This window comes from Octopus bimaculoides, chromosome 14 (genome assembly GCF_001194135.2).
Source record: "Octopus bimaculoides isolate UCB-OBI-ISO-001 chromosome 14, ASM119413v2, whole genome shotgun sequence".
NCBI classification, from domain to species: Eukaryota; Metazoa; Mollusca; class Cephalopoda; order Octopoda; family Octopodidae; genus Octopus; species Octopus bimaculoides.
Window position 1 is genome coordinate 43,161,601 of NC_068994.1, and position 9,715 is coordinate 43,171,315.

Below are 9,715 nucleotides of genomic sequence, written 5' to 3' on the forward strand. Positions count from 1 at the left end.
CAGACCAGTGTTTTTGATTATAGAAAATTAAAATAAAATTCTTTGTCAGTCAGCCTTCCTTTATCAATAATAGTTTCCATGGGATTATTAAAAAAATATTTCCAATATAGAATAACTTTTGCTAATGAATTCTTAGAATATTTTGCATAGTTTGTTTCTTCAGGAAGCGTTGTCGTATGCCACTTAGATATACTAAAGTATTTGATTTACATATCCATATTGACTTTAAGAATGTATGTAAATAGTCGGTGTTAAAATCAAATAAATTTTTGCAAGAAAAATGCTATGCTATGTCTACAAACTATCAACAGCATATCAAGCATAAGTGTAGTTGTATTTGTGTTGCTGTTGAAGTTTATATATGATAAAACATTTCTAAAGGTATCCTACAACTTCCTACTTGAGGTTATTATATACATTAATTCATATTGAATAAAGTATCTTGCATTACTTTATGTGTATCAGGATTCAACATCTAAGTTCTTTTGAAGCTAAAAGGCACTGAGTGACTGAACAAATATTATTCCACCCTACATAGCAATCTTAAAAGTTGTTAAATTAGTGTTAATATATTTAATGTAATGAGCATCAAAAAGCCTAATTTAAAATAACCTCATGGTGAGGAAAAGACAACATTAGCTCAATGACACATATTATATAAATGCTGTGAAGTGCCATTGAATAAATCTATAGATTTTAGTCAAAACTGTAAGTAAGAAACAGACGTAACTCTGCTTAACTTTTCTTCATAGACTGAAAAATAAGGAACAGCTGGTCTAGTTTTATTTCTGTATTGGGATTTCACCAAAAACTGAGTACCATCTTTAACTGTACATAGAATCACTATTATAGATTCACTATTTGAAAGTAAATCAATTTGCATATGTAATATTATTTCACCAAATTCTCTTGAGAAGATACTAAGAATACAGTACAAAACATTTGCTCAAAGTGTCATACAGTGCAATTTAATGCAATTGCAATATGAACATCCAAGCCATTTAACCATGCTCACACTGATAGTGGGTCCACAATTCACTATGGTGGATCAAAAAAATCAACAAAAAACTGGAATTTACAAGGGAACTTCTTTGTAAACATTTCACATTTTCCATGTAGCATTCAAACATCTTGCAACATTTTTTGGGGGGCAACCTTTAACCTGAGATTGCTTCAGTTTTATAATACATAGTCTGTTTTAGCATTCATATTTATGTAATAATATTTTGCTAAGTTTTGTACAAAGCAAAGGTTTAATAGTGAAAATATCAATTATTTTACTAAATCCCTTCTAAAATTTTGATATTTTTGAAAATCATGCTGAAACACATGGACAATCTATTTCATAAAGATATATGGTCATGGAAGTGTCACAATGTAGAACATGTGTTTGTTCTAAGTATTAAGACAAAATGCTCTTAATAAAGATATTGTTTACAGATGGTCTTTGTGGAGCTAGTGGCTCATCAAAGTTGATCTTCCTAAATGAAAACCAACTATGCTTATCTATAGCTTCATGACAAAAACCAGATAAGACTTAAATCTTTCCCTGATTAAAATACCAGTATATTCCTTATAATATTCGCTCCCAGCTGATCTGAGAACTATTCATGATTGTTAAGTGAACTTGAGTAAATATTAAATGAACTACTAAATTCCACATTACAAACGGATCTATCAGAAACATACCTGTAACAAAATTGAACTCCAGATCTACCAAAAAATTGTTTGATTTCGTCTGAAAATGTCCAACTACATCTTTAATGAGGGCATTTTGTCCTAATACTTAGAACATGCTCCACATCATACCTCTTCCAAATGAAACCATATTTTTAATGTTAGATCTACACGTACATTAATTACTGACTTCTGTTAAAAGCATCTATTGATCAGGTAATTGATTTTAATAATTAGTAATAGAATATATATATATATATATATATATATATATATATATATATATATATATATATATATAAATATATATATATATATATTAGATAATAAATCATATGGTATACACCTGATAGTTTACCAGTAAATCACGTTCGCTTTCACAGTGTTCATTGGGTATTTGATTTTTACAGTTCCAGTGATGACTTGGATCTGTAGTCTTCAGCTTTCTCTTTTTCGGTTTTAAGAAGCCTTAATTTCTCAAGATTGATATTTAGGCCGTGTATTACATATCCCAGTGCCCCAATAATTACAAGTATAAACCTGAACTTGTAATCTGGATAGAGTAGTTGCAAATTTTTCAATAGTTCGCATGTATGTATGTATGCATGCATGTAAGCAAACAGACATTTATACATACATTCACACATAATATATATATACAACTCTTGCATATTTGAAAGTTTTACAACTCAACAAAAATTAAGAAGTAAAAAAAACTTTAAAAAACCAACTAGATCAATAATATTGTTCTTGTATATTAATAGAACATCTATCTTTACAATCACCCTCTTGACATATATTCCATCTCCATAGGAATTAAATGAAAATCTCCTTTACCATTTCTGAATAACCTCACCCATTGCGTCCCCACCTGCAATCCAACTCAACCACCCATCACCCCACACCCAGCTTATTATTATTATTGGAAGTCGAATACCTTCATTCTGAAAACTATGCAGGCAGATTAAGCCGCAGATTAATCCAAAATTCTCCAGTCATATCAAGAAGTAAAATCTAATTTGTATCAAAAAGTTAATTCACACTTCATTCAACCACAATGATAAGTATATTTGATATGAGGTTGGGAAATAAACTGACAGATGTAGGTTATTGGCACTGCTTAGTCATCCTGAACAGTAGTGTATCATTCATCATTTTTATTGTACTTATATATACAGGGTGAGCCAAAATTCACACACCAAAACATTTGATATTTTTTGCCTATATTATATTATTATTATTATCATCATCATCATCATCATCGTTATTATCATTACCTTTGCCTTAGCAAAGATGGAGGTATTGTTTTCAGTCGTCTTTGTTTGTTTGTCCATAGACAAGATACCTCAAGAACCGCTGAATGGATTCGGATGAAACTTTTAGAGATGTTTGGCCTCGTAACTGTCATGAACTAATTGGATTTTAGGATCGATCTGGTTGTGGATAAGGATTCTGGATTATTTTTCCTGTTTTTTACTTAATTTTTGAGAGCGGTCGGGTTCATTTTTAGCATTCTCATTTGTGAGAGCAGTCGAGTTTATTTCAGATATTCTCATTTTAAAAATCATCTCTGGCTAATCGTTGAGAGGACATTGGTGTTGCCTTGGTGAAGGTTTGCGCTCTATGAGTGCTCTTGCTATCATTATCATTATTATTATCTCATGCTCTGAGTTCAAATTTCACCAAAGTCAACTTTGCCTTTTATCTTTCCGGGGACAATAAATTAAGTACCAGTGAAATACTGGGATCGATGTAATCTACTAGTCCCCTACTTCAAAATTTCAGGCCTTGTACCTATAGTAGAAAGGAATATCATTATTATTAAGGGAGCAAGCTGGCAGAATTGTTAGCATGCCGGGTGAAATGCTTAGCGGTATTTTGTCTGCCATTATGTTCTGAGTCCAACTTCTGCTGAGGTTGACTTTGCCTTTCATTTTTACAGGGTCAATAAATTAAGTTCCAGTTGAACACTGGAATCGATGTAATCAACACATCTCTCTCTCTCTCTCTCTCTCTCTCTCTCTCTCTCTCTCTCTCTCTCTCTCTCTCTCTCTCTCTCTCTCTCTCTCTCTCTCTCTCTCTCACACACACAATGCATATGTTCATTCAAACATATATCTTTTTTGGAACTGGTTTTCAAAACACATAAATGCTATAAATAACAGCATGTAAATATTGGATTTGAAAAATCTTTAGGATAGAAAAAGTCAAGACTGCCCATGGGATGAGAACCCACATCTCCTGTAGACGAAGAGTTTTACTATTTAATATTTAGATGCTATCATTTTTAGCATTTATGCATTTTGAAAATCAGTTAAAAAAAGAAAAAATATTTCACATTCTCTCCAAAGTTTATAAATTCTTACTTCATCAACTACATATGTATATATATATATATGATGGACTCTCCCATTGGCTTTGATGTACCTTTTTGTGATATGTAGAGCACCTAACATCATACTTATGTAGCCAACAGGTGAATCAGTCAAATAAAATACATAAAGGTGTTATTTGAAAATATCCAGGGCAGATTATTTGGAGTAATAATTTAGATAACAAAATATACAATTGATATGAAAGTGCTGTGTTACTGAATGCCTTTATTTTTTTACCTTTTTGTCTTCTGCTTGTTTCAGTCATTGGACTGCAGTCATGCAGAGGGGTGGGGGAATACTACCTTGAAGGGTTTTAGTTAAACAAATCAACCCCTGTACTTATTTTATATTTTGTTGAGCTTGGTATTTATTCTGTCAGTCTCTTTTGCAGAACTGCTAAGTTATAAGGGACATAACCAAACCAATATTAGTTGTCACATGGTGGTGGTGATGGTGGTGGTGGTGGTGGCGGGCAAACACAAGCACAAAGACACACACACATACATACATAAATACATATACACACATACATTTACATAAATACATAAATACATATGTACATACATACATACATGCATACATACATACACACAGACATACATGCATACATACATACATACATACATTCATTCATACATACATACATACATACATACATACATACATACATACATACACGTATATGATGGGCTTCTTTCAGTTTCCATCTACCAAATCCGTTCACGAAGTTTTGATTGGTCTGGGGTCAAAGTAGAAAACATTTGCCCAAGCTGCCTTGCAGTGAGACTGAACCTAGAACCATATGGCTGAGAAGCAACTTTCTTACCACACATATATGTCTGCATCTATATAAATATATATATTTCTTGTAAAAGTAACAAGAATCAGCTAACTTTGTTGCTGTTAATACTATGATATTTATGATATAATTTGAAGTTAGACATAATGAGAATTGCTTAGCTAAGAAACATTCCTACAAAAATGATAAAGATTTAATAATACAGAAAATGAAATACATACAGTGAGAAGATGAAGATGCAGATAGGCAGATGTTCTAAGGAGAAGTCTTTACAGTAGCTTAAAAAACTTCTCTCTGCATATTACATTCTTTTGAAGGCTGAAATTATGAAAGATTTTACTAGAAAAATTGGAAACGTAACAACTAAGTTACTAAGAGCATCTGACAAAATAGATATAAGAGTAATTTGACGCTGGCTTGGGATTTATCACCCTAGTATGTTGGGTAACCAAATATGATGAGAAGGCAGCTTGTTCAGATTATTAACTCCAGTGTAATCTATGTAAAAGAGTTCACAATGATCATTTCTATACAACCACCGCTTATCAAAAGTGTTACTGATAATATGTAAGGAAAAGTGCAAAAGTGTGATGCATTCACCTTGATTTTCTAAACCTAGATATGGATTTGGTTGTGTTAGACTTGTATTTAGTTTTAGTTGTAGCAGACCACTTGAAGATATTGTCGGAGATGAAAGTTTATGATTTCTTTTTACCATCAAAAAGGATGTTGCAATAAAGGGTAAGAAAGCAACATTAACTGATGTCAAAAGATGTTTTTTTTTCTTGGTGAAGGCCATGAAGTTTACATGACTCTGTCTGTATTTATCCATACAAAGCAAGTGATTTAAGACCTTGGTCATAATGGGAACTACATCAAGAAGTATGTTGCTTCAATTTAATAACATTGGTCATTATGAAAGCAGGTATAGAACAAGATGGTTTGTCAAGTGTGATTTATTCTACTGAAAGAGTGAAGTTTAGGACAAGACAGAGGGATAATGTTGAGGCCTTGCAGTAGTTATGACAGTAAAAATCATATTTTTTTATTTTTGATTTTAATTTTCATGGCTTAATCAGAAGAGAAACAGCATTGTTCTCAACCTTTTTGAGAACCTCCAAGATTATAAGAAGAAAAATTAAGCTATCCTCAGACCAGAGGAAAAGATGATAGGTAAAATGCTTGACAAATTAGTTCCAATTTTTGGCACAAGGCCAGCAATTTCAAGGGAGGTACTAGATTGATTACATTGACCCCAGTGCTCCACTGGTGCTTATTTTATCAACCTCAAAAGAATGAAAGGCAAAGTCGACCTTGGTGGAATTTGAACTCAGAACTGAAAGATGGACGAAATGCCATGAAGCATTTTGCCTGGTGTGCTAACAATTCTGCCAGCTCACCACCCTAAATGTTTGATAAATTATTAACAAGCAACCCAGAGCAGATAGTTACTTGCTACGCATAAGTGATTGGTGTAAGTAATATGGCCTGACATAGAAACATAGCAGCACATTTTGGTCAGCCAATTTGATTCGTTGGGGGTCATGTATAATAGACATACAAAGAGGATTATAACAATTGTAGTTTCATCATTTCTATAAGCAGATTTGTTGTCAATGATAATCGTCAAGATAGACTGGACGAAGTATCCAACAATTGACAGATATTCTTATAACTAAAGACAGCTTTGTGAAGATGTATCTTCCAACATTTTGTTGTACTATTGTTGGAAGTGGTGACCTAAGTTGAGAACAGGTCGAAATAGTGAAGTAGAGTTCAGAAAGAATAAGCTTGAGCTGGTTGGGATTATGAGAAAGAGGGAGAGAAAGAAGTCATGAAGTCCACTGCAAGAATTTAAGGTTTTAACACTTTTGATACCAACTCATTTATGTTTGCCCCTAGTTCCATGATACTAACTTCCTGATTAAAATTCTAAATTGAAACCTTACAGAGAATTTCATAGTAATTCATATTTCAAATAACTGCTTAATAGCTACAAAGTTGTCTCATTAAACTCTTCCTTATTGAAGCAAATGCAATTAAAGCAAAAGCAATTTGTTTCAATAAATAGAAAGAGGCGACAAAAAGAAGCTAAGGTTATGTTTGAACTGACGTTAACTTAAAAATTGAGTTTAATGTTAAATTTAGTCTTAAAGTCACCATTAGTTTGTTTAGTCTTGTATAATGCAATTGTTGTATGGAGGGTTTTATTACTCTGGTTTCCTGTATTTTACTTTATATTTAAAACTGTAGTTAAATGGAGGGTTATCATGCATAATAAAATGAACAAAAAATGTTTCAATCAGTTAAAATTGCACCCATATTAAAGAGAAACATCATTGACCATATTGATAGTTCTTGTAAAGAAAGACAAGGGAGATGACTTTGAAATGGAAACTGACTAAAAGTTGAATGGGGACATGTAATGGTGAGGGTAGATGGGCTTGATCTTTATTAAGTGCAGTGACAATTTTAGGCATGTTTCAGATTTATTACACCTTTTCAATGAAGTATAGGCTTACTTGTGTTTATTAGATCTGAGAATGGCTCAGGAAATATATAGATTTTAATGAGAAATACTATAGAGATTTAATGAATATATAAATTTTAGTGACAGTAATGACATAAGAAAATTTTTCAGCGCCCTCTGCATGAAGAACATATAATTTAGTGAGTAGGTGGAGGATGGGAGCTAACACTGAGAGTTAAATATTCCTTATGGACTCATATCACCCTTATTATTATGCTATCTGTTTCTACTCTGTGTACTAACCTTGGCAATATCTAACTTCTCATAGTGTTATTTCTAAATCTGGAGTTATATGTATTGTCCTATGAAGTTAACATGCCTACATTTTCTACAATATATGTATCAGCATATTTTTTACAATATCATTTATGAAATGTGGCCAAACACAGTATGAAATTCATAATGTATGTTTGACCACAGTTTCATATGTTTTAAGATAGCAACCAAAAGTCTTACCTGGTATTTCTTCATAGAGTCCATTTTCCCCTTTAATCCAACCATGTCGATTGTTTTTATAGGAAGTTTCTAATCCACTATTTTGGTCGAGTGTCATAAATGTACCTTCTTCCACTCCACCTTTCCCCGATGTAAGGTTGCAGGCCTCATACAACAAAAAACAGAAGATGCTATTTTATTTCAGTCGATTTGAAAATTATATGTTAAATAGGTATTTGGGGTGGGGGAAGAAATTGCTTGAAGAGAAATTCAAAGAAATTTATTGTAAAAATGAATTTCTTCTCAAAAAATATATCATTATTAAACATACTACACACCAATAATCATATTTAAACAGTTTTTAATATTATTACTATTTATAAAGGCAGTGAGCTGGCAGAATCGTTAGCACACCGGGCAAATTGCTTAGCAGCATTTCATCCATCTTTATGTTCTGAATTCAAATCTGCCAATCATGACTTCGCTTTTCATCCTTTTGGGGTCAATAAAATAAGTACCAGTTGAGCGTTGGGGTTGGTGTAATTGACTTATCCCCTCACCCCAAATTGCTGACTTTGTGCCAATCTTTGAAACAAATATTATCGCTATTTATAAGGTAGCAAACTGGCAGAATTGGTACAACACTAGACAAAATGCTTAGCGACATTTCTTCCTTCTGAGTTCAAATGCTGCCAGGATTGAGTCCTTTTGGATTTGATAAAATAAGTACCAGTAGAGCACTGGGGTTGTTATAATCAACTTACCCCTCCTGTGAAATTGCTGGTCCATATTCTACTGGGTCAGTTAGAATTCATTAATCTGAGGCAGATTTTCTATGTCCAGATGCCCTTCCTGTTACCAACTTTCATTTATTTCTAAATAAGATATTTCCTTATAACCAGACATATTTGCATGGAAGATAGGAAGTAATGGATACTGTTTTCATCGTGTAAAATGGGTCATTTTGTTTTCCTGGAGGCCTTCTGATGAATTCTCACTTATTAGAAAGCAATATACGTCACAAAACAGTGAAGTTGGGGGATAAGAATCTGATGCTTTGGGGATACATAAAAAAGGATGGTTCAAGAAAGTTGGTTAAAATTGATGGTAACTTGAATAGTGCCAAGATCATCCAGTTGCTAAAATACAATTTGATACCAGACTTGGATGAAGATGAGAATTTTCAACATGATGGAGCTCCATGCCACAGATCATGTACAACACAACAGAGCCTGGCTGATGAAGGTGTTGCTGTATTGAAAGATAGCCCATCTCAGAGCCCTGACTTAAATATCATCAAGCGAATGTGAACAGAATTATAGACAAGAATTCTTTAGAAGAATCCATGCAATCTTGAAGAGTTGTGTGAGCTCAGTCACAGAGAATGGCATCTTGTACTTGTGAAGATGGTAAAGGATTTGTATGCATCTCCTCCCAGATGCCTTGGAGCAATTATTTAAGATAAGGGAAACTACACACAATATTAACAATGTACAGTAACTTCTTAAAATGAATATCATGTAATAAATTTTCATTATAGACATTTTTCTGTTTTAAAACACATCTTGATTGGTTTATGTGAGGTGGCCAAAAACTTTTGCACAGCCATTTTTGGTGGTTGTCTCGCATCTTCCCCTCTCATTCAGAATCCCTACTACAAAATATAATGATTAAGTGTGGAAATGTCTACAACAGGGCCAATGTTTCATCTGTAAAAAACACAATGTGAAACATCCACTTATAAGCTGGCAATTAGTAGAAATTTACACTAGTTTAAAGTGTCCAAAGACTTTTACATGGAACTGTATATATATATATATATATATATATATGTGTGTGTGTGTGTGTGTGTGTGTGTGTGTGTGTGTGTGTGTGTGTGTGTGTGTGTGTGTGTGTGTG

At 33.0% G+C, this 9,715-nt stretch overlaps 1 protein-coding gene across 3 annotated transcripts in view; it reads right to left on the reverse strand.

Annotated features, from left to right (window-relative positions):
- The window catches only part of LOC106879397 (protocadherin alpha-3), a 139,665-nt gene that overhangs the window by 24,054 nt on the left and 105,896 nt on the right, over positions 1–9,715 (reverse strand). The window contains exons 3-4 of one of the 3 annotated variants that reach the window (XR_008265551.1): positions 7,838–7,982; positions 5,073–5,169 (exon numbers count right to left, since the gene is read on the reverse strand). The exons of the other annotated variants lie outside the window; for them this stretch is intronic. The gene's annotated coding sequence lies outside the window, so the exon portion shown is untranslated. The remainder of the gene's footprint in view (positions 1–5,072; positions 5,170–7,837; positions 7,983–9,715) is intronic. 3 annotated transcript variants of the gene reach the window in all.